General features: G+C 47.6%; 1 long non-coding RNA gene across 1 annotated transcript; it reads right to left on the minus strand.

Moving 5' to 3' along the window:
- Nucleotides 1-2,288: 2,288 nt before the first annotated feature.
- On the minus strand, nt 2,289-11,048 carry LOC134478122 (uncharacterized). Its single transcript, XR_010050555.1, has 3 exons — nt 10,021-11,048; nt 7,738-7,837; nt 2,289-3,393 (listed from the first exon to the last, which is right to left on the minus strand). It is a non-coding gene; the product is annotated as an uncharacterized LOC134478122 (long non-coding RNA).
- Between the last annotated feature and the right edge of the window lie 13,332 nt (nt 11,049-24,380).

Raw genomic sequence — 24,380 nt, forward strand, 5'->3', positions numbered from 1 at the left:
CACTTTGATTTCCTATTAACTGGATTCGAAACCCTGTATTGCTCTCACCATCTTGTTTTGACTGATTTTCCTCTATTCTGTTATGCTTGATAGTACCAAGTTTAAAAGTATAGGCAACAACTATGAAGACAATCAGATTCATTATGACGCCCATTCTGGTTGACTATTATCTTCTTTTGAAGTCCTCTGATGTCTCCAATGTTTTGGTTTTATTGGTCTTATTCTTTACTGTTTTGTTCAATTTTATTATAACTGATGGTATAGGCAATTCTTTTTAAGATAACAAGAGACATTATGGTAACCATTGTTGATCAGCTTGTATTTTGTTTTTACATTATGTATTATGTCCATCCTTTTGATTTGACTATTTTGTTATGTCACATTTGGTTTTACTTTCTTCAAAAAAAAGTAGTAAGAACTGTGGGAGTAATAAAACCCAAAATGTGTAATTGTCAGTGTACAAAAGAAAGGAAAAGAAAGTGCTCTAAAGGATGTAACTGCATATATATTTAAGTGTATAAGATAGATAACCAGATTACTGAGTTTTGTTGGATCATTGAACAAAACTGTTTGCAGTCTCACTGTTTGAAAGTTCCCTCTATATGCTTTAATTTTGTAACTTTAACAACTATTTCTAGGATGACAATATGTAATTAACTAGTGATTTCCTACTGTTTATTTTTTCTGAAATTCTGTATAACTTGCACCCTTTTTCTGTTTTTTGTTTTTCTTTTTTCTCCTTAAATAAATAAAAGACTGTTAGAGACAGATAACCTACAGAGGAAGGCCCATCAGAATAACGGCAGACTTCTCAACACAAACCATCAAGTCAAGAAGAGCATGGAGCGAAATATTCCAATCCCTGAAAGAAAATAACCTCCGTCCCAAATTGATATATCCTGCTAAACTGTCTCTAGAAATTAATGGAGAAACAAGATGCTTCCAAGACAAAGAGGAACTTGGGAAAATTGCAACCACCAATCCAACTCTACAGAGAATACTCCAGGGCATTCTAGAGAGAGAGAAAAGTACTAGGATTCTAGGAACAGTGGCAGAGAGGCCTCAATGAATGGAGCAGAAAACAGAATGAAGCTAAGCAGACAACTGATGGCAAAAAAAAGAGCATAACACAAATGAGGCAGAGAAGATTTTATTCAAAACTGATATGATTGATAGTATCAAGTCTGAGAGTACAGGCAATTACACTGAAGATGACATGACTCAATTATACACATTCTTGTTGATAACTGCCAGTTTTTGAAGTTCTATACTATATACAAAGTTGTGTTTTTATTAATGTTATGTACCGATATATTCAATTATACTATGTCTGATGATATAGCCAATTCTATTGGAGATAACAAGAGACAACACAGCCAGCATGGTTGAACTCTTTGTACAGTGGTCTTATATGTCTTTTTTGTTTCAAGTGTTTATAGGAATATGTTTTGTTTTGCCTTGCTTTGTTTTGTTTCTCCCTCTAATATAGAAAGGATAGAAATACATGTTAAGACTCATGCATGTGTGGAATCTATAAACAGTTTATGAGAACTGATCATATGACATATGATGAAATGAACAGATACTTTGAAGCAAAAGAGACACTAAAATACCCAGTGCTGACCCTGGAGTGTCATCCTGTGAAACCCAGCAATAGTATTATTCTTTGTTCAGAGTGATATTAGCCTGCTTGGTGTTATTCAGTCTCAACATAATTGAAGATATGGTTAACTGCACATATGTTTAAGTGTATAGGATTGATAATCATATTTCTAAGTTTTTGTTGGATAGTTGAACTGGTTGCAATTTCACTGTTTGAATCCCTACTTTATAAGCTCCACTTTAGTATTGTAAATAACTATTTGTAAGAAGACAATCTGTAATCATCAACTAGTGATTTCTTACTGTTTAGTTTTTCTTTGAAATTATGTATTATTTCTACCCATTTTGTTTTATTTAGTCTTCCTTTAAATTAAATTTTAAAAAAAAACAGACACCACAGTACCCAGTGCTGATCACATAGTATCATGATGTGAAATCCAACAATACTATTATTCTTTGTTCAGAATGATTTTAACCTGCTTTAGTTTGTTTAATGTAAACACAAATGAAGATATGGATAACTATATGTATGTTTAAGTGCATAGGATTGACAACCATGTTACTAAGTTTTTGTTGGACAGTTGAACAGAACTGTCTGAGCTCTCACTGTTTGAATTCCCACTTTACATGTTCCACTTTTGTATCTTGAACAACTATTTGTAAAACGACAATATGTAAACATCAACTAGTGATTTCTTACTGTTTATGTTTTTCTTCTCTGAAAGTATGTATTATTTCTATTTTCTGTTTTGTTTAGTCTTTAAATAAAATTTTAAAAAAAGAAAAATAAAGATTAAAAGCAAAGCTGAAGGACAAAGGAGGATTACTCAAGCCTTGGGAAACTGAAGACAGGAGGGGAAGAAAAGGAAAAAATGAAACAAGAAGAAATCTAAATGTTCACACTCACAAAAAACAAAAACGAACAATCAAAAAACTCACCAAAACCAACAGCAGAGACAAAGAAAGAATTTCTCTGTGATTTCAAGCCTATCATGGCTTGTCTCACTCCGAGCACAGCTGTGCTGTCTCTGGTAGCAGAGTCAAGATCTGTGCTGGATGACCCAGCAAGCCTGCCACAGAGTTAGGGCAGGGTGCTAGTTCTGGTACTTTCAGACCCACAGAAGTTTGGCTAATCATGGTGTCTGGTTGTGGTGCTGGGGCCTGAGTCAGTCAGCCGACAATTCTCTGGGTGTCCTTAGCAGGCCTGGCCTTCACTCCCTGACCCTGGACATCTCCTGAAGTTGTCTCTTCACTCAGTCATTATGGGATTTCAACACTGGGTGCCCTGAGATGAAGCTAACCCCTGGCTGCTCTGAGCTCCAGGTCCAGCTGGCCTCTTCCTCACATGGTACCTGTCCTCTTCAGGGGATACAGCAGTCTCTTGGCCTGGAGTCACTCGCCTGCCGCTGTAGTTCACAGCATCCACTGCTCTGTTCCACTGGTGGGTTCCTCCCTGGAATCACCACCCTCACTGTGTCCCTGCGGATTTGATCCTCTTCTCTCCAGACACAAGCTGAGAGCCAGGTAAAAAGTACAGATTGCCTCCTCCTCTTTTCTGCGTTGGGTCAGTCTTTTCATTTTCTCTGTGCGCTCCAATTTTCCCTTCAGATCCTTCCTGCATCCCAGAGATCCATCATCCTCTTTTTCTTCCCCAAATTGTTTTACAGTGTCTGAATTCTCAATCTTGGAAAGGTCAGTTTGCCGTTGTTTACTGCTTTGCCAACTTTTCAGTTGAATTGAAAAGAAGCCATTTGTCTTGGTTATTTTTCTCTCATTGCTGAGACAAAATACCTGGGGCCCAAAATGAAGGAAGGAAAGGGTTATTTAGCTTGTAATTTTGGGAGGTTGTAGTCCATACTCAGCTGGCTCCAAGGCAGGGTGGTGTGGCTAAGGGGCAGCTGTTCATGGCAGCTACAAGTGACAAGAGGGAACAGGGTGAAAAGGGCAAAGCAGGCTTCCCTCTCTTACATGGTATTCCATCTACCTGTTCCTGGGCAGCACTGACACCACCAATCCCAGCGCTAGACAGACAACCAATCACAAATGCTAGATTCAGCCGCCTCCATGACTGGCTGAGGCTTGGGGGCCATCCAAACATAAATCAAACACCATTGTATATCGGGTACCTACTCCCTTTGTGTTGGACACACTGCCTTTCCTGATGGGTATCTTGCCATCCTTTGGACATAGCTTGAAAACATTTTTTTAAAACTTTTGTTTAAAATCTCAGCTCTACTAAGCAGTTATACTTTTTGACAATGCATAGAGGCAAGTTTTAAAAGAAACCCAAGTAGACCTTACAAAAAATTGAAAAGTACTAACCATTTATTTCCAACCCACTTTTAAAAATTAGGCATTCTAAATATATATATGCCTGGCTCATGAGTTGCCCTTCTTTGTGCTCTCATCTTTCTGCACATGACAACATTTTAATAACACAGTGCATATATTAAATAGCACAATCATTTAATGGGATGTTTCTTTGACATCTCCCTCACTAAACTGGCATCCAGCAGACCAGTTCATCCATCTGGGGTTATTGATGCATTCAATGTGCTGAATTAGGCCTGCTTTTCAAAATTGTTTGTTGAACAAACAAATTGTCATTTTCAACTCCGGGCTTGGTCCTCAGTCTAATGAGGTAATTTTTAATTCATAGCACTAGCCCTTAATCAGATCAAATCTTCTCAGACCCACTTTTACTAAAAGAAATAGAAATAAAAACCCTACTGGGATACTCAGTTTTCAGTCACATCCTTGCCAGTGGTCATGTAAACTAACATGATTTTGATGGAAGGCACTTTGGCAATGTTTGTCAAAATTCCAGATTCTGGGAATTTCTCTCACAGAATTCTTCAGGCTTCAAGGATATGTGTAAGAACTTTCACTGTGGTATTGTGTGACTAGCCAAAGACTGGGAATGGCCTGTGTGCCCACTCTGAGGGATCAGTTCAAGAAATCATATATTCATACAGAAAAGTCCAGAGGAAAAAGCATTACACAGCTTGGTATGTATCCGTAAAACATATTAAGAAACATTATATTCAAGACTGCATGCCTGCAATCCCAGCACCTGGGAGACCTAGGCAGAAGGTTGGCTGCATGTCTGAGGCCAGCCTGAACAATATAGTGAGTTCAAAGCCAGTTTGAATTATAGGAGATGCTGTCTCAAAAAACAAAACTGTATACTGGCCAGGTATGGTAGTGTACAACTGTAATCCTAGCTGCTCAGAGGCTGAGGCAAGAGGATGGCATGTTTGAGACTAGCCTGGTCAATTTACCAAGACTATGTCTTAAAACTAAAATTTAAAATAGCTCTGGCTATGTAGCTCCATGCATAAGTGCTTGCCTAGGGTATGTGAGGCCCTGGGTTCAATCCCCAGTGTTACAAGGACTGTTTTGGGACACCATCATATATTATTACAAGATGAAGACAGGGACACACTAGTGTGCACTTGCACGGCCAGCTCTGAATGGATTTACAGAACACTCGAATTCTGCTTCAGGGAGCAGCCCGGATAGGTGAAGGGAGCTTCTATCGCTCCCAAACAGAAAGTGCCCTGCAGCTCACCATTTTCTTGCTGATCCTAGGATGAATCTGAGGTTCTCATGGTGCCTATGAGGTGTTTGGTGACAGAACCTTCCTGCTTCCCAGCCTTGGGTTCAGCCTCTGGGTTCCTAGTTGCCTTTAGTTCTGGGAAGACTACAGCCTATTGCATCTCCTCTGGAGACCCTCCCCGCAGCATCCTCTCACTTAGCCCTTCATCAGGTGACCTTTCCTGCTCCCAGGTGAGACCTTCCTCCCCCACACGACTTCTCTGGGGAACCGCACTTCCTGACTGTTCCACTCAGAGGCGCCCCAATGACTAAGCAGCAAGCCATGCCTATTGTGGATATTCTGTGCCCTGGGCCTGGCACAAAGCATTTCCTCCCTGCACACAGTGGGAGAAGAGGGGAAAGGGAAGAGATCAGGGAAGCAGAAAAGCAGCAGGAGCCAAGTACCTGGGGCCAGCAGTGCAGCAGTACATTACTCCTCATCAGGAACCAGGATAAGGGCTCAGCATCTGTCATCTACTTGAACCTTCTACTGTGAGCTCGGTGGCCTTAGAATCTATAATTTTTCTTCTTTTTTGAGACAAGGCTTTGCAATACAGTTCCAGCTGGCCTTGGACTCACTGTGTGGCCCAGGCTGTCCTCTAACTCCAGGCAATCCTCTTGCCTCAGCCTCCCAAGTGCTGGGATTACAGGCATGCAATACCACACTCAGTTCTAGATTTTATAATTGATAGAAACTGTATATTTTGGTTCAATTAATGAACACATTTGTCAAAGCCACTGAATATTTTTTTCTTTTGTCAAGGACTGTTATCTGAATGTCTCTTGTCTCTTTTCCCTTACCACCTGAACAGCAATAGCATGTCACATAAAAAGCAATGATTTCAATCTATTATGAGTAGGACAATATTTCAATATATACACATTAGGACTTTAGCTTTTGTTGTTGTTGTTGTTGTTTGTACTGGGAGTTGTACCCAGAGCTATTTCTCCAGCCTCTTTCTGTTTTGAGATAAGTTCTCTCCATAACTCACTGAGTTGCCCATGCTGAGCTTAAACTTATGCCTTTCCTGCCTCAGCCTCCCAGAGTGCTGGGGTTACAGGTGCGTGCCACCCTGCCTGGCTATTTTTAATATTATTTTTAAAAGCTACATCAATGCTATCTTTAAACATAAATCAGATGGTCATGTGTTGCATTTAGGGTAAGAAGCAAGTTCCTTACCCCGCCTCCAAATCCCTGAGGGAGAAGCCACCACCTGCCTCCTGTGCTGCCCCTCGGGCCTTCTGCCAAGCTGTCCTTGTCCCTGAGAGCTGTCACTCCACAGCACTTCCTGGAATGCTATCCTCACTGGGGCAGCAACCAGGAAAGCCTTTCTTTTTTTTTTTTTTTTTTTTTTTTATCTTTTTCCTTTTTATTGGTACCAGGGATCGAACCCACGACTGCCTGCTTGCAAGGCAGGCGCTTATGCTGCTGAGCTAAATCCCCAGCCCCTAGGAAAGCCTTTCTAATCCCTCTGGGGCAATGGGCTCTGTGGATCCCAGGAGCTCCAGGCTGCTGGCTATCTGGTGTAGGGGCTGCACTTGCGGCTGGGCCTGAAAGCCAGGCTGGACTTCAGACTCCAGACACAGCAGTGTTCAAGGACCCCGTGCCCTTGGCCTCTGAGTCATTACAGTGCAAAGCAATGGCTGCTCGCGCCTTTCCATGCCATCGGGTTTTGAAGTGATAAATTTAAATATTTGTAAAGCATATAATGTTTAATCTTCTAAAAAGCTGAACATATTCGTTGGAAATAAAATACCAACTCAATCTGATTCCTGCCTTTGTTCCTTTAAAAAATATGTTCAAGGGCTGGGGATATAGCTCAGCAGCACAGTGCCTGTCCAACAAGCTCAAGGTAATAAATTCAATTCCTGGGACCAAAAAAAAAAAAAAAAAAAAAAAAAAAAACTTCATGAGTCCATTAACAGTGGGAAATAGTGCAGTGTTTATTTTTCTCTCAAAAATCTATATTTTTATTCCATCCTTTTCCCCCCTCCCAATGTCTTATACTTTTACTTTCAAAAGTCTGCTATTAGTAGACCTGTTGTCTTTCTGCACCAAAATATGTATGCACATTTTAATTAAATTTTCAACATTTCTTGTGATTTCAATTCTCAAATTGTTAAAGTTTCTATAATTGTAATTAGTTATTATAATTATCAGTAGTACACAGCAAGAAGTAGTAGCACATGCCTGTAATCCCAGTACTCAGAAGGCTGAAGCAGGAGGCTTACTATGAATTCAAGGCCAGTATGCGCTACATAGGAAGTTTAAAACCAGTCTCGATTACATAGCAAAACCCTGCCTCAAAAGAAAAAATAAAAGCCAGGCATGGTGGTACACACCTGTAATCCTAGCATTTGGGAGGCTGAGGCAGGAGGATCACTGGAAGTTCAAGGCTGGTCTGAGCTACAAAATGAGTTCAAGGCCAGCCTGAACTGCATAGTGAAACTCTGTCTCAAAAAATAAACAAATAAATAAAAAAGTAGTACAGCTGATTAGAAATATAAATGATGGTGGCCAGATATGGTGGTACATACCTGCAATCCCAGCACTTGGGAGGCTGATGCAAGAGGACTGCCAAGAGTCTGAGGTCAGCTGGGCTACATGGTGAGTTCAGGTCCAGCTCTTTTGGAGACCCTGTCTCAAAAACCAACCAAAAAGAAAGAGAAAAAGAAAGAAAAAAGGGGAGAGAAAAAAAACTGTGGTATTGGGCATTAAATCCAGAGTATTCTATCACTGAGCTACAGCTGAAGAATCTTCCTGCCTCAGCCTCTCAAGTAGCTAAGATTACAGGCCTACAGCATGATGCCCAGTGAAACAGTTCTCCAAGTTAGATATATGGGGGCTGGGGATTTAGCTCAGCAGCATAAGCGCTTGCCTTGCAAGCAGGCAGTCGTGAGTTCGATCCCTGGTACCGATAAAAACAAAAAAGACAAAAAAAAATTTAACCAAGTTAGATATATGGAACTATGTTTTCAGTTGGTTTCTGCATGTTTGAATATTTATTGTCAGAATGACAGTTTAGAATTGGTTCTATGCCTATTTGGTTATAGATGTAAGTCTGAGAGATTTTTTTCATCCAGATAAGTAAATAGGGAAAAATATGTTGTTATAGCAGCATTATTCAATTCTCTAAACTTCCACATTTTACATCAGAAATCACGAAACAATGTATCACTAAAAATCATTATTAATGCTCTACTTATATGTCTTAATCCAATCATATTGATATAAAATCACTGGGAACTACTTGACTTGCAAAAAATTAATCAGTCATTAAAGTCCACTATTTAGGGAGTCTTCCTGGTGTTTAATGTCCTGGTGGTCTTTACATTCAAGAAGGTGCAGATTTTATATTCACACCACAGAAAAATTTGGGAGGAGTGGAACGCATTCATCCTGACTTTCTTAAATGGTGGGGTGACTTTCTGTTTTACCTTTCTTTGTTTCTCTAGACAGGATTTCACTATGTGGTCAGGCCAACCTAGAACCTGGAATTCTCCTGCCTCAGCCTCCCAAGTACTGGGGTTACACCAATATGTTCTGCCCTCAAGGACAGATGATTAGAGGAAAGGTCAGCAGGGAACCCACTCAACCCCTGGACCAAGAACAAATCTTCAAGCAGCAGAAGGTAGGAAACAGCACGGTTCTTTCTCCCTTCGGCTCCATGGAGCTGTAGGTCTGTCAAAAAGCTATATATTCAAATACTTCTCCACCTCTCCTGTTTACAGAGTTTGTGGTCTGTGAACTATTGTAAACTCTTGTCAGATTATACAAAATAGTACTAGGAAATCCAAAGGTGTTGTATCCAGTGGATCTGGTATCTCGGGGTCCTAAAGCAGTCACCCTAGCTGGGCCTGATACTCTCTCCCACATAGAAAGAGGAAAGGGGTGTGGAAAAGAGAATCAGCACAAGACCAAAGCTTCATGGCGGGAATACACAGTACAAAGCCACTCTGGAGGAGGACAGGCCTGGAGCTGGTCATCACTAAGCACCACCAGCCAGTGGTCCTATTTTATGGGGTAGAGGTCCCCTGTCCTCCCTTGGAGGGTCACGACTTGACTGGTTACTGGACTTTTTGCTGGGGGGCTAGGTTTGGGGTTACAGGGGGATTCTGAGGGCAAAGGGAACCTACCCAGAGGAGCTCAATGGCTCAGTGCTGGCTGTGCAGAAGCAGGCATTAAACCGCAGGCTGTCAGTTCAGCTGCTTGTTGAGCCACAGAAACTGTTTTCTTTCTACTTCTTAGAGGATCCTGGCTCCCTAAACTAACCCCCGTGAGGAAGGTGTCTGTCCCTACAAAGGTTTCCTACGAACACCACAATCCGGTAGGAAAAGCTGAGACTCGAGGGGCAGCGGGAAGCCAAGGCATCAGGGTCTCTTTCAGATGAGACCTGGCGGGACCCTGAAGGATGTGTTCTTGTGAGAACATTCTCTTCCATCATTTGGGGTGCTGATGGGGCAGTCCTCCTTTCTAGGCCTCTCTGCTGATTCCGGGCAAGGATGACGCTCAGAGCGATGCTGGGAGTGCGAGCAGTATGAGGAGAGCCCTGTGGCTGAGTCCATGTCCCATCAGTCCACACCACCACCCAGGCTCTTGGCCTGTGCACTTTCCCTGGATCCTGACCCTGTTCCCTGATCTTAGTCTTCAACCAGGGTGCTGTCTTGGTGGAATCTGGGAATCTGGGACCTTCTCTAGAGGCTTTACCCATTAATCACTCTACCTGGCTCCCCAAATGCAGTCCTGAACATGCTTGAGGAAGTTTCGTTAGTGCTTGAGTTTCCTTTGAAATAAATGTCATTGTTCCTAATTACACTTACCCGCATACGGAGAACCATATTCTGCAGTGTCCACTAGTCCCTGAGGTGAGGTTGCTCCCGCCCGTCTTCACATCAGCTCAGCTCCAGAAGTGCACACACAGTGGCAGGGAGGAGTCCAGAGTCGGTTTTCTTCTCGATCCTGCCCAGGCTCACCCCTTGCTCATGCATCCCGGCTCAGCGAGTATATTTGCACTTCAGCTCAACCCAAGGGCTTGAGAGCTTTCCGGGAAGAGTCTGCCCTCCTTTCCAGATGAAGACAGACCAACAGAATTAGGGTTTCTTTTCCACACCTTTAGATTTTTCTTTTTCCTGCCATTGCTTTTCTCAGCATGATTTTTAGCTTTTTTGACCTTCCCCCACATCCCTGCAGATATTACCCCTATATCATCGCTTTGTCTAGCTAGCAGTCCGCCAATGTGTTGTTCTGGCATCCTGTAATTCTGAGGATTTCTGAGGCCCCAGGAGGTAAATACCAAAGCCATGAAATCTACAGACACAATATGGTCCTTTCAGGAGAGAGGACGTGTTTACTAGCAAGGAATACGCTCACCTGGCTGAAGGGCAGCATCTCTCAGCTTCTTATGCTTTGTTTTGCTCCATTTATTTTCCACAACCACAGCAACCCTTAGCCTTTCAAAAGCTAAACAATCTCCACTCTGGGATGTTGAGGCAGGAGGGTCATGAGCTTATCCCCAGCAATTCAGTAATTTAATTGGAGATCCTGCCTCAAAACAGGAGATTAGCAGATGGGGATTTAGCTCAGTGGCACAGCGCCTACCTGAGTTTGATTCCCAGTACCAAAAAAAAAAAAAAAAAAGCAATGGGGAGGGATTAGCCAGGCATGGTGGCTCATGTTTGTATTCCCAGCATTCAGGAGGCTGAGGCAGGAGGATGGCCATGAGATGGAGTTCAAGGCCAACTGGGTTGCATAGTGAATTTAAGACCAACTTGAACCAGATAGTGAGACACTGTTTCAAAAAGAAAAAAAGGGCGGGGGGAGCTGGGGATGTATGGGGATGGCCCTGGGTTCAATCCCCACTACCGTAAAAACAAACCCTTAGCATCCTCTGGTTTCCCAGTCTCTGGTTGGAAAGAAAGCAACCTCTTGGGCCATTAATCGGGCTCATTGCCGGTCGACCTGTCTCTGCCTGACTGCCTCATTCTGGTAGCTTCTTGGCAGACACTCATGCTTGAAGCCTCCTCCAACCACAGGACTGGACCAGGAATCAACCTGCTAGCCAGACTCATTCCCCAGAACCTGACTCCCGTGAGAATTTAAATTTCACACTTGATTCAAGTCACCCCCCAAACTTCCCTCAGCACACACTAGGTCTGTGGCCCCTGCTAAGTCCCACTGTACCGTACCCTAGTGCAGTGTTCATCTTCACTCAGTGCTCACGCTGGGAGGCCCCTTCCTGCAGGACAGCTGCAGCAGGGTTGCTCCAGGTTGGGCCTCTGGGCTCAGTGGCAGGAGCATGGGAAGGAAGGTGCCTGAGAGAAAGTGGCAGAGCAATGTGGCTCGACTCACTGAGTGGCCCCATCTCGGCTGCACAGGAGACCCCGGGGAGTCCCAGAGTGCCCAGGTGACTGGAATGGCACAGTCATTCTGAGTGGTAGAAGTTTGCCAAAGGCTTTAAACCGCCATTGCACCTGAGAAAGGGAAGTGAGGCCAGGTGGGCTCAAAAGACAGGAAGAGTAGAAGGGCAAGGTGTGAGGCCCTGCACAGCTCAGGCTCAGGGAGCCCTGGGGGCACCGGGTGCTGCCTCTGAGTGGGAGACAGACCTGTGGTGATGGGGGTGGGAATGCCCCTGGCACGAGGACCAGAGATCAAGGAGGTCAGAAGAGGCAGCGTGGCAGAAGAGGAAAGGACAGGAACAGGAAGATGATTGGTAGTGATGGTCTCAGCTTCAAAGGAGAAGGGAGTGAGGACGCAGGGACAGGAGGTTGCCGATGGCTGTGAGGAGCTGCATCTAGTCTTTACTCTCACAAGGAGTTTTGGGGAAGGTAGGAAGTGAGCAACCTGCTAAAAGCTGCAGATGCAGTTGGGTCCTGGAAAGAGAAGTCACCCTCAGTAGCTTTGAGGTCTGGTATCCCAAGGGCCCAGGATTTCTGTGTAAAGTTTGCCAAACAGGGCGACAAGATAAATAAGGACCTGGAACTTAACCTGTGCTGCATTAATTACAGATTTAATGCAACCCCAATCAGAATACCAAGAGAATTCTTCACAGAACTAGAGAAAGCAATCTTAATGTAACAGAACGCCCCTGTCATCAGCCAGTATACTTCAGTTTCTTAGTTGCACAGGTAACAGTTTCTGTTCCAGTCCCAATCGCTTCTGATCTCTTAGAAACAGCTGGTCACTCTGAAACACAGTTCATCACTATGATACACATGATAAGAATTAATCCCCAGTCCACAAGCCATTCTGCCTCTGTACTTCCTTCTTGTTTATCCCATACAAGCCCTAGACCACTAGAGATCAGGGCCTGATATTTTGGGAATGATCCTGACCAGTGCCCATTGATGTAAATAAAACTACCTCCAAATCCTGGTGGTGTTGCAGTGTTTCTGCTTGCTGTTGTACCTGATGCATCGGCTGAGAAGGCCGACCATGCTGATCTCTTTGGTCACTGGACATGGCCCTGGAGGATAAAACAAGGATCTCTCCAGTTCTCAATGGGAAGGTGAGCTATCAAGTTTTCTCCAGTGGTCTTGGAGGAGGATTCCTAGCTCCCTGCTGGAGCAGCTCACAGAGAACCCTGAAGGAAGGAAGACACAATCTGTCTGCCTGCCTGCCTGATTCCAGTAAGACTCCTAGGGGCACCCATGTTAGTCAGTCTGTCAGTCCTCAATTCAAGCACAAAAAGAGCTTGATTAACTCTTGCTAGTTAAGGGCACCCTCAAGGGAAGGAGGTTGGAATGTTTAACCTCTGAGTGCCTGCTGAATGAATGAATGTGTGAGTGAAATGAACAGCATATGCAATAGACTGCTCTGTCCGTGCACCAAGACTAGGAAGCACTGGTCTCAGTGGCTGATTGGGCACTCATCTGCAGTTCTGTGCCGATTTAAAATGTAACAGCAAGCCTCACACCCTCCTTAGCTAAGTTGCACCTGTGTCCCATGAAGGGTGCAGCCAGGTGGGCATCTAAATGATCTCTATCCGGGGGCATCCACTCTTTGTCTGTTGTGCAATTATGCAAGGGTGCAAAACATATACTGCAGGGAGATAGAATGGTAAGTAATTATTAAAACTCACAGTCCCTGACTGCAGGAAAAGGGGCTTTTACAGAGTTAAAAATGAAACCAAACTGTTCCCTGCATCTCAAGGGGAAAAAAAAGGGAAAAGAGGCCCATTCTTCCCGACAGTTCTGCCGTGGCATACTCGTCAGCTACTGCAGTTGCTGCCAACACCTGTAGCTTCACTCGCCACTCCTGACTCATCTACTTCCAGCCAACTGAACTGGTTCCACTAGCTGTTGCCTGAATTCAGCCACAGAAACCCTCCCTCCAGAGCCTTCTATTTACATGCCTACCTGGTCAGGCAACATCATCTAATGCCCATCCAAGATGACCGTCAACAATTCCTTGTGAGGTTTTATATTTTGACTGAGGAAAAATTGCCCTGTAAGCCCTGACAAATGAGTTGCACCCTGTTGGGACTGAATAGACAGGACAGACTGAGCTCTATCAAATTGGGCTCCTGAGAGTCTTCAATCATTGCAAAAGTTGGGGACAAACCTGTGACTTTCCTGGTGGACAATGGAACAGAACTCTCAGCCTTCAAACGTTATGTCAGCCTGAGACAGAGAACTGCAATCCTGAAGTTCTAAGAACTCTCCTCCAAGAGGTAAACTGGGAAACTTCTGAGATAACAGTCCAGCTCACTTGGACTCAATTGCCATAAGAGATGAAAAACTCTCCCTCCTTGGCTCCATGGCTATGTCGTCAAAACAAACCTGTAAGACCATCTGAGAAGCTCTCAGATTCAGCCCAAGCCAGAAAAGCTTTATCCTGTTCTTCCCAAAGACCTTGAATCTGACCTGCCTCCTCCTTAAGGTCATTGACCCTAAGCTACTCAGCCAGCCACACTGCTGCCACCATCAGTTCTGTCTCTTCCACCACAACCTTCTGCTCTACTGTCTGCAACTCCTGACTCTGTTTAATACTGAGGAATGCCACCATATTTTAGATGGGGTCCAAGCTTGGTTAAAATTCAAAACTCCCTGCCACAGCAGTTGACCCTGATGCTTGAGTGGAAATAGTCCTTCCACCAGTACAACCATCTGGGGTTGTAATGCAACAGGGGATCATGAAGCCTTAGATCAAAACTGCACTGCTCTCCTGGCAGACCTCAAAGAGAAATGCAAGAAGCCAATAAACATGTCCTGAAAAGTTACCCACTGGAGCTCTGGAAATGCATTCTGCCAAAGCAGATCCTGTGAGACCGATGGACACTTTATCAAACATCAATTCCTGTACATGCTTGAGTGCCCTACATCTCTCCTGGGATGTGATCAGCCTCCCTCACACTCAGGTCCTCTGTCCCAGACTTATTATTGACTGGTTATACCTCCAAAGGAAGACACTGGTACCTACATCAGCCTGAAATGTCTGATAATCATAACCCTAACATTTTGAGAGACTCATTTCTAGAAGTATGGACAACAGACTTACTCCAGAGCTTGCTATCAGTCATGCCCCTTTGATGATCCAGCTCTGTCCCAAGGCAACCCCCACCTGCTTCAAACAGTACACTTCTCCTGCCAGCTCAAGTTCTCTGGCTCCTTTAAAGCCAGCTCAAGTTCTCTGAGCTGCCAATACCACCACGATCGCCTTCCATGTATGTTGCCTTGGTCTTCTGCCACCTGCAGCCTGCTGGTACATGCCTGGACCTAAGAGTGCCGTCTGTCTTTGGTTGGCTCCTATCAGCCAGCCTCTTTTTGCAACTGACCTGTACTCAACCTCTCATAAGTTCAAAAACCTGTTTACACTCTTTGGAGAGGCCCTCACAGCTGACCTCCTTGGTTTCTCAGAATGACATCCAAGTTGTTGGAAAGACACAAAAGCTCTGCTACTGTATCTGGAAGAAACTGGTTACAAAAACCCTACAAATTTCTTGCTGGCTTCTACAAAATCTGGATCCTGGAGTTCACAAAAACAACGATGCTTACGCAGATTCTTAGCCCCTGTTAGTGCTCTACCTGTGCAAATACTTGGCCACTGTTCTGATCAAAAAAGCTGACAAGCTCACCGTAGGCAAAGACCTAACTGTCTAGGTGCCACATGCTGTGTGCCATACCCCACTCTGTACCATGGACTCTTATACAAAAATTCTTACCTGACTCTTGTGGTGATAAAACCACTCAATTTTGCCACATACTTGCTCACAGAACTGGGTGCCAAAGACCATGACTCCCTGACACTGTCTGATAAACTGTTCTCAAGGTGATCAGAATTTTTAAAAATAAATAAATAACCCCCCCCCGACAGAGCTGAATACACCTATTTATGGATGGAAGTAGCTCTCATAGGGCAGGCTAGATATGCCGTAGTCACCTTGGACAGTTATTTTGACCAAAGCTATCCTGCTACTGCTTCCTGCTGCTGTTTGGAAGCCTCCCACCAACAATGCAGAACCAGACTTGCTCCCACTATGTGTTCTGCAAGCTGAAATCACTGTACTGGCACCTGTACCCCTGCAGCCAGCTCAGGCTTCAGCACCTGTGTCACTGGCCCCAACCTCCCATTCCCTACCCATACTGAGACGATAATGAAAGTTTGTGGGGTCCCATGGTAAAAAGTCATCCCAGATATGACCTACTCTTAATCACTGGCAGCAACAACAGGCCTGCATTTAGAGCAGAGGTAACTCAAAACCTAGATTAAGTAGAAACTACACATAGCTTTTAACCAGTTAAAAGATCAGTGATGTCTGTAGATATTCCTGCACACACTACAACAGACCTCAGCATGCCAGATTTCAAGGTATATTACAAAGCTTCCTGGACAGAAAGAGCATGGTAGTGTCATTAGAACAGATCTGTGAATCATTGGAACAGAATAGAAAGTGTAGAAATGACCCCACAGGGCCTTGGCACTCAGGAAGCAGGAGGATCCCCACAAGCTCGAGGCCAGCCTGGCCTACACAGTCAGGTCAAGGCCAGCCTGAACTGCACAGTGAGAGCCTGTCTCAAACAAACAAACATACACACACACAAACAAACAAAAATAAAAAACAACTCCAGACACCTTCAGCCATCTGATGTTTGACAAAGGGGCCAAAAACATTCTGGAGGAAGACAGAGTCTTTAGCAAATGGTTCTAGGAAAACTGGCTGTCCATGTGCAGAACATTGAGCCTAGACTTGTGTACATCACCAGGTACTAAACTAAAATCAAAACACATCAGGTACATAAATATTAAGGCAGAATCACTTAACATGCTAGAGGACAAAATATGTACAACTCTTGAAGTCAGGGTTGTAGGCAAGGACTTGTTGAACAGAACCTAATGACATGAGAAATGACATCAAGAATTCACAAATGGGATCACATCAAATTAAAAAGCTTCTTCACACCCAAACAAACAACCAGCAGAGTGCTGAGATAGCCTACAGGATGGCAAAAATAATTCTGCCACCTATGTTTCCAATAGATGACCCATACCTGACATATGTAAACTAAGAAAGAAATTAGATCTCCCAAAATCAAAGATCAAATATGGGCAACTGACAGGAATACACACATCCCCGAAGAAGAAAGAAACCCAAAGTATACATCAATTAAAGAGCAAAAGAAAAGATAAAAGACAGGAAACAGGAATAGAGACTTTTTGCAAACGAGAAGAGGGCCAAGAAGGGAGGCGAAGGCGAGAGGAGCAGGGAGGCAAAGAGAATCAAGATGTGTCCCGCACAGGTACCATCGACCCATGATGGACACAATCATTATGTATCAAAAACACACATTACTTCCTTAAAAGGTATCTGTATTTTGCTTCCAACCTGTCCAGGACCTGAGCGGCACCTGTGCTTTCATTCTTAAAGATCTTTTCGCTGGTCCTCCTGAGGAAAGAGCAGGTTTATCAACCAAATCGTCATCTTTGGCAGGAGCTGCAGAGCCTGGCTGCCAGGGTTAGCAGTTACCCTTGTGTAGACTTAGGGTACTTTTAGGCCCCATCCCCTCGGATGAGCCAGGGAAGGGAAGAGGCTGTCCTGAAGTGTCTGTGCCACTAACCTCAACTCTCAAGCTAAGAAGACCACGAGGTACACAGTGCTCAGCCTGAGCTCCCGCCTCTGCTCACGCCAGGTCACTGCATGTCCTGTGGGCACCTCAGTTACTGATGCTTCCACCACAGGCCGGGCCTGCCCTTCTCCTGTCCAGTGCATGCCCATTCCTTGCTCACATGTTGCAAAGATACACCACACAAGCAGGCCATAGCATCTGTCTCCTAGCTGGCAACCAAAACAGAACGCTTACATACAAATTCTCTATGCCAAACATCAGAGCTTACTTTGTATTAATTTAAACTACCTTGTTATAGAGTTCAGATTTCATTGGCGCCTTCAGCTTCACTGTTAAACTTGGCAGGCTAAAGGCCCACGTGCTAAAGGTCAACCCAGGGCGGTGCCAGGGGGAGGGGTACAACCTTGAAGAGGTGTGGCGTAGTGAGAGATTTTGACTTCTTTCCATGTGTGGGGTGGTTTCTCTCTGCCACATAGGCCCACCATGCTGTGCTGTTTTCCAAGGGCCAAAGCAGTAAGAACAACAATGTAATGAACCCTGGACTGGAACCTTGCAAACTGAGTCAGTGGATATCATTACTGTATAACATCATTATCCTACACATTTGCTATAGTAGAAAAAACCTAATAGGGTAACCAATACACATTTCTACAATTAAACAGAAAATGAATTGAGAAGGGAACCAAACTGATCCACCACAAAACAAAACAAAACAAAGACACGGGCAATAATGGAGGAAATGAACAAAACTAATAAAGACATAAAATGTGAGAAGCAAAGGTCACAGTAAATAAAAATTAATGGAATAAAATATGAAAGTCAAAGTCAGAGACTGAAGAATGGTGACAAAGTAGGATCCAACTCTATGCTGTCACTGTGCAGGTTAGAGTCTAAACTAGGAATAAGTGGAAAGTGAAAGGACAGAAAATACTGAAGAACACGCCATTGAACAATTCTAGGAGAGTTCTATCCTGAAATTTCAATCATAAATATATTAAGCAGCAAGCAGAGCAATAAAAAAGAACTGGAATAAAACTCTAAAGTGGTTAGACCTCAGAGTTATCTACTGTGCACCATTCAGGAGCCCTAACACAGTGTTTTGTCCCAATTTTACATGAAACATTCCCTAAGTCCCATATGTGAGGTCATGCTCAGGATATTGTGAAAATCCCAAAGTATCATACAAAGTATCTTCTCTGACCACAGGGGATGAACCTGGAGTCCAGGACCCAGAAGTTGCACAGTGTTTGAAAGCTTTGACTTCACAGGAAGTATCTTCTCTAAGCAGGAAGAATGACAGGAGATGTTTGTAACCAAGAACCAAGAGGAAAATAAAAGAACTGTGTTGAAACTAAGTTGGGCTCCTGGGCTCCTGGGCTCCTGGGCTCCTGGGCTCCTGGGCTCCTGGGCTCCTGGGCTCCTGGGCTCCTGGGCTCCTGGGCTCCTGGGCTCCTGGGCTCCTGGGCTCCTGGGCTCCTGGGCTCCTGGGCTCCTGGGCTCCTGGGCTCCTGGGCTCCTGGGCTCCTGGGCTCCTGGGCTCCTGGGCTCCTGGGCTCCTGGGCTCCTGGGCTCCTGGGCTCCTGGGCTCCTGGGCTCCTGGGCTCCTGGGCTCCTGGGCTCCTGGGCTCCTGGGCTCCTGGGCTCCTGGGCTCCTGGGCTCCTGGGCTCCTGGGCTCCTGGGCTCCTGGGCTCCTGGGCTCCTGGGCTCCTGGGCTCCTGGGCTCCTGGGCTCCTGGGCTCCTGGGCTCCTGGGCTCCTGGGCTCCTGGGCTCCTGGGCTCCTGGGCTCCTGGGCTCCTGGGCTCCTGGGCTCCTGGGCTCCTGGGCTCCTGGGCTCCTGGGCTCCTGGGCTCCTGGGCTCCTGGGCTCCTGGGCTCCTGGGCTCCTGGGCTCCTGGGCTCCTGGGCTCCTGGGCTCCTGGGCTCCTGGGCTCCTGGGCTCCTGGGCTCCTGGGCTCCTGGGCTCCTGGGCTCCTGGGCTCCTGGGCTCCTGGGCTCCTGGGCTCCTGGGCTCCTGGGCTCCTGGGCTCCTGGGCTCCTGGGCTCCTGGGCTCCTGGGCTCCTGGGCTCCTGGGCTCCTGGGCTCCTGGGCTCCTGGGCTCCTGGGCTCCTGGGCTCCTGGGCTCCTGGGCTCCTGGGCTCCTGGGCTCCTGGGCTCCTGGGCTCCTGGGCTCCTGGGCTCCTGGGCTCCTGGGCTCCTGGGCTCCTGGGCTCCTGGGCTCCTGGGCTCCTGGGCTCCTGGGCTCCTGGGCTCCTGGGCTCCTGGGCTCCTACCATCACTGACGCTGACACTGACAGTAGCCCAGGAGCCCTGAAACCCAGGAGCCCAGAAACCCAGGAGCCCAGGAGCCCAGGAGCCCAGGAGCTCAGAAACCCAGGAGCCCAGGAGCCCAGGAGCCCAGGAACCCAGGAGCCCAGGAGCCCATGAACCCAGGAGCCCAGGAGCCCAGGAGCCCAGGCATGACTTTGTACTTGGCAAGTCTACACTGCAGAGGAAAGTCTTCGTATTCCCTTGTACCACTAGACTGTGCTTTCTTGGCTTGTGCCTCAGAGGTGAGGAGTGTTCCCTGGGCTGAATCACGTAGTCAGAGGTGGCTGGATCCTAATAGCTGCCCTTCCCTGGTGAGGATGGAGACAGCCAGTGCTGGTTTGTCTGGGCATTAGCATTTGGAGGAAACTTAGATATTTGTACATAGCTTGTTTATATTTACATCTCTTTTCCCTACTTTGTCAATTTATTCTATAATTTTAATTATATCGATATGGACTCACGAGTTTTTGTGGTATTGATCTGGAGGCTCACTGAGCAGCAGTGTGTGCAGAGGCCTTGAAGGCCAGCTTCCTCCTAACTTTGCCCCCTTGAGAAGCAGGAAGGCCAAGGTTAGAGGCCGGCTTGGGTGGGTGGTTTGAGACAGCCTTGCTTCTCACATCCCTGGTTCCCCATGGTCCTGTCTCCTCACATTGAAGACATGCTCAGTACCCTAACTGTGGCTGTAAGTTCTGGGTGCACCCATAGCTTCCCTTGGCTTGGCCCCTTGTTGAACCGGAAGCTGTCACCATCACTAAACCTGAGCTCTAGCCAGGCTTTACCTTAGATAAGGGCTGAGCTTTACCTTGGAGAAAGGCCATCTGCTGTGCCAGACTTGGGTCGGAGCACTGGGCATGTAGGTGGCTGTGGCAGAGGCAGCTGCGATTGAAGTTCCAGAAGGGAAAAGACACGGGTGACATTAGAAGCTGCCTGGGAGCTGTCCAAGATGCCTGAGGTCCTGTTTGTGAGAAGGATCCCCAAAGGCTGCCTGTGCTGGGCTCCAGGAGGCTGGCTGACCTGAAACAGAGGGTGGGGCCAGGCCTAGAGCTGGAGCTGCCAGGGCCCAGAAACGGAGACCATGGGTAGAGGTGGCTGCTCCGTGCTGCTGCCCATCAGCGGCCCCCAGGGTGGGCAGGGTGCTGGAGGAACACTAAGAGCGCCGTTTATGTGGGGGCGCACCAACGCTCAAGCTCTGTCCTAGCCAGGAAGAGGCTGCCCTCTTGCTGCCCCTGGTCCGTGCCACATTCAGCTGTGCAGATGGGAAGGAGATCCCACTGGTGCCAGGGGGAGGCGCTGGAAAAAGAGAATTGTGTGGGGCTGCCACATATTCGGAGGTCGGCCCCAAGGTGGGCCCCACCTGGAGACCAGAGCCCATGGCTATGGCTATGCTGCCACTGGGCGGTGCCACAGTCATCTGCACAGATGGGAAGGAGTTCCCACTGGTGCCAGCCGGAGCCCCCTGGGAAAGAAGATCAGGTGGAGGTGTGGTATCCATAGGCTCTACACCAGTGTCAGTCCCTGACTGGGGAGCAGAGGATGTGCCTGTGGCTGTACTGCCACTGGGTGGTGCCATAGACATCTGTGCAGATGAAAAGGAGTTCCCACTGGTGCCAGTGGGTGCACCCTGGGGAAGAGGATCAGGTGGAGGTGTGGTATCCATTGGTTCTACACCAGTGTCAGTCCCTGTCTGCAGAGCAGAGGATGTGCCTGTGGCTGTGCTGCCCCTGGGTGGTGCCATAGACATCTGTACAGATGGAAAGGAGTTCCCACTGGTGCCAGCCGGAGCCCCCTGGGAAAGAGGATCAGGTGGAGGTGTGGTATCCATAGGTTCTACTCCGGTGTCAGTCCCTGTCTGGGGAGCAGAGGATGTGCCTGTGGCTGTGCTGCCCCTGGGTGGTGCCACAGTCACCTGTGCAGAGGGGAAGGAGTTCCCATTGGTGCCAGTGGGAGGCCCAGGAATAAGAGAATTGTGTGGGGGTGTAATATATATAGGTGTTGCCCCAAAGCTGTGCCCCATCTGGGGCCCAGAGCCCATGGCTATAGCTGTACTGCCACTGGGCGGTGCCACAGTCATCTGTGTAGATGAGAAGGAGTTCCCACTGGTGCCAGAGGGAGGCCCCGGAAGAGGAGCATTGTGTGGAGGTATGACATATATGGAGGACGGCCCAAAGCTGGGACCCACCTGGGGACCAGAGCCCATGGCTATGGATGTACTGCCACTGGGCGGTGCCACAGTCATCTGTGTAGATGGGAAGGAGTTCCCACTGGTGCCAATGGGAGGCCCCGGAGGAGGAGCATTGTGTGGGGGTGTGACGTATATAGAGGACGGCCCAAAGCTGGGCACCACCTGGGGACCAGAACCCATGGCTATAGCTGTACTGCCACTGGGCAGTGCCACAGTCATCTGTGGAGATGGGAAGGAGTTCCCACTGGTGCCAGTGGGAGGCCCCGGAGGAGGAGCATTGTGTGGAGTTATGACATATATGGAGGACGGCCCAAAGCTGGGCACCACCTGGGGACCAGAGCCCATGGCTATGGATGTACTGCCACTGTGCGGTGCCACAGTCATCTGTGTAGATGGGAAGGAGTTCCCACTGGTGTTAGTGGGAGGCCCCGGAAGAGGAGCATTGTGTGGAGTTATGACATATATGGAGGACGGCCCAAAGCTGGGCACCACCTGGGGACCCGATCCCATGGCTATGACTGTACTGCCACTGTGCGGTGCCACACTAATCTGTGTAGATGGGAAGGAGTTCCCACTGGTGTTAGTGGGAGGCCCCGGAAGAGGAGCATTGTGTGGAGTTATGACATATATGGAGGACGGCCCAAAGCTAGGCATCACCTGGGGACCCGATCCCATGGCTATGACTGTACTGCCACTGTGCGGTGCCACACTAATCTGTGTAGATGGGAAGGAGTTCCCACTGGTGCCAGTGGGAGGCCCCGGAGGAGGAGCATTGTGTGGGGGTGTGACGTATATAGAGGACGGCCCAAAGCTGGGCCCCACCTGGGGACCAGATCCCATGGCTATAGCTGTACTGCCACTGGGCGGTGCCACAGTCACCTGTGTAGATGGAAAGGAGATCCCACTGGTGTGAGCGGGAGCCCCCTGGGAAAGAGGATCAGGTGGAGGTGTGGTATCCATAGGTTCTACACCAGTGTCAGCCCCTGACTGGGGAGCAGAGGGTGTGCCTGTGGCTGTGCTGCCACTGGATGGTGCCATACTCATCTGTGCAGATGGGAAGGAGCTCCCATTGGTGCCAGCGCGTGTACCCCGGGGAAGAGGATCAGGTGGGGGTGTCGTATCCATATGTTCTACACCACTGTCAGTTCCTGACTGGGGACCGGAGCCCATGGCTATGGCTGTGCTGCCAAGGGGCAGTGTCACAGTTGGCTGTGCAGAGAGGAGGGAGCTGCCCCTGGTGTCAGGGGCTAGAGGCCCAGAAAGGAAAGGATCAGGTGGAGGTGTGATGTCCATTGGAAGCTCTATTTTTTTAGTGTCTGTGTGTACAGCAGAGGCTGTAGCTGTGGCTGGAGATGTCAGTGTCTTCCCAGAGCCCAGGAAGGGCTTCTCCTTTCTGTTCTTACTCTTCCCTGCAGGCACAGTGGATGGAGGTCCAGTCCCTGGGGCAGCCATGGGAGCAGAGCCCAAAGGCTCCATGCATTTGTTACCTTTGGGGGCCTTCTTTCTGTTCTTACCTTTCCCTGCTGGAATGGTGTCTGGAGGAGCAGTCCCTGGGGCAGCCACGGGAGCAGAGCCTAAAGGCTCCCTGCTTTTCTTATCTTTGGGGGCCTTCTTTCTGTTCTTAGGTTTCCCTGCTGGAATGGTGTCTGGAGGAGCAGTCCCTGGGGCAGCCAGGGGAGCAGGAGAGAAAAGCCCTGAGAGGTCAAAGACCTCAGGGGACTTGTCCCTTTTGTTCTTAACCTTCCCCACTGGATTGGTGTCTGGAAGGTCAGTCTCTGAGGAAGCCAGAGGAGCAGAACAGAAAAGCCCTGAGAGGTCAAAGACCTCAGGGGACTTGTCCCTTTTGTTCTTAACCTTCCCAACTGAATTGGTGTCTGGAAGATCAGTCTCTGAGGAAGCCAGGGGAGCACAGCAGAAAAGCCCTGAGAGGTCAAAGACCTCAGGGGACTTGTTCCTTTTGATCTTAACCTTCTCCACTGGATTGGTGTGTGGAAGATCAGTCCCTGGGGCAGCCAGGGGAACAGAGCAGGAAAGTTGTGTGGGGTCCAAGACCTCAGGGGCCTTCTCCCTTTGTTTCTTACTCTTCCGTGTTGGAATAGTGTCGGGAGGAGCAGTCCCTGGGGCAGCCAGGGGAGCAGAGCAGAAAAGCTGTGTGGGGGCCAAGACCTCAGGGGCCTTCTCCCTTTTCTTCTTACCTGTCATAACCTTCCCTGTTGGAATGGTGTCTGGAGGAGCAGTCCCTGGGGCAGCCAGGGGAGCAGAGCAGAAAAGCTGTGTGGGGTCCAAGACCTCAGGGGCCTTCTCCCTTTTGTTCTTACCCTTCCCTGTTGGAATGGTGTCTGGAGGAGCTGTCCCTGAGGCAGCCAGGGGAGCAGAGCAGAAAAGCTGTGTGGGGTCAAAGACCTCAGGGGCCTTCTCCCTTTTCTTCTTACCCTTCCCTGTTGGAATGGTGTCTGGAGGAGCAGTCCCTGGGGCAGCCAGGGGAGCAGAGCACAAAAGCTGTGTGTGGTCAAAGACCTCAGGGGCCTTCTCCCTTTTGTTCTTACCCTTCCCTGTTGGAATGGTGTCTGGAGGAGCTGTCCCTGAGGCAGCCAGGGGAGCAGAGCAGAAAAGCTGTGTGGGGTCAA

This window comes from Cavia porcellus, unplaced genomic scaffold (genome assembly GCF_034190915.1).
Source record: "Cavia porcellus strain 051 isolate PalLab524CR breed Dunkin Hartley unplaced genomic scaffold, mCavPor4.1 scaffold_11, whole genome shotgun sequence".
In the NCBI taxonomy this organism is placed as follows: domain Eukaryota; kingdom Metazoa; phylum Chordata; class Mammalia; order Rodentia; family Caviidae; genus Cavia; species Cavia porcellus.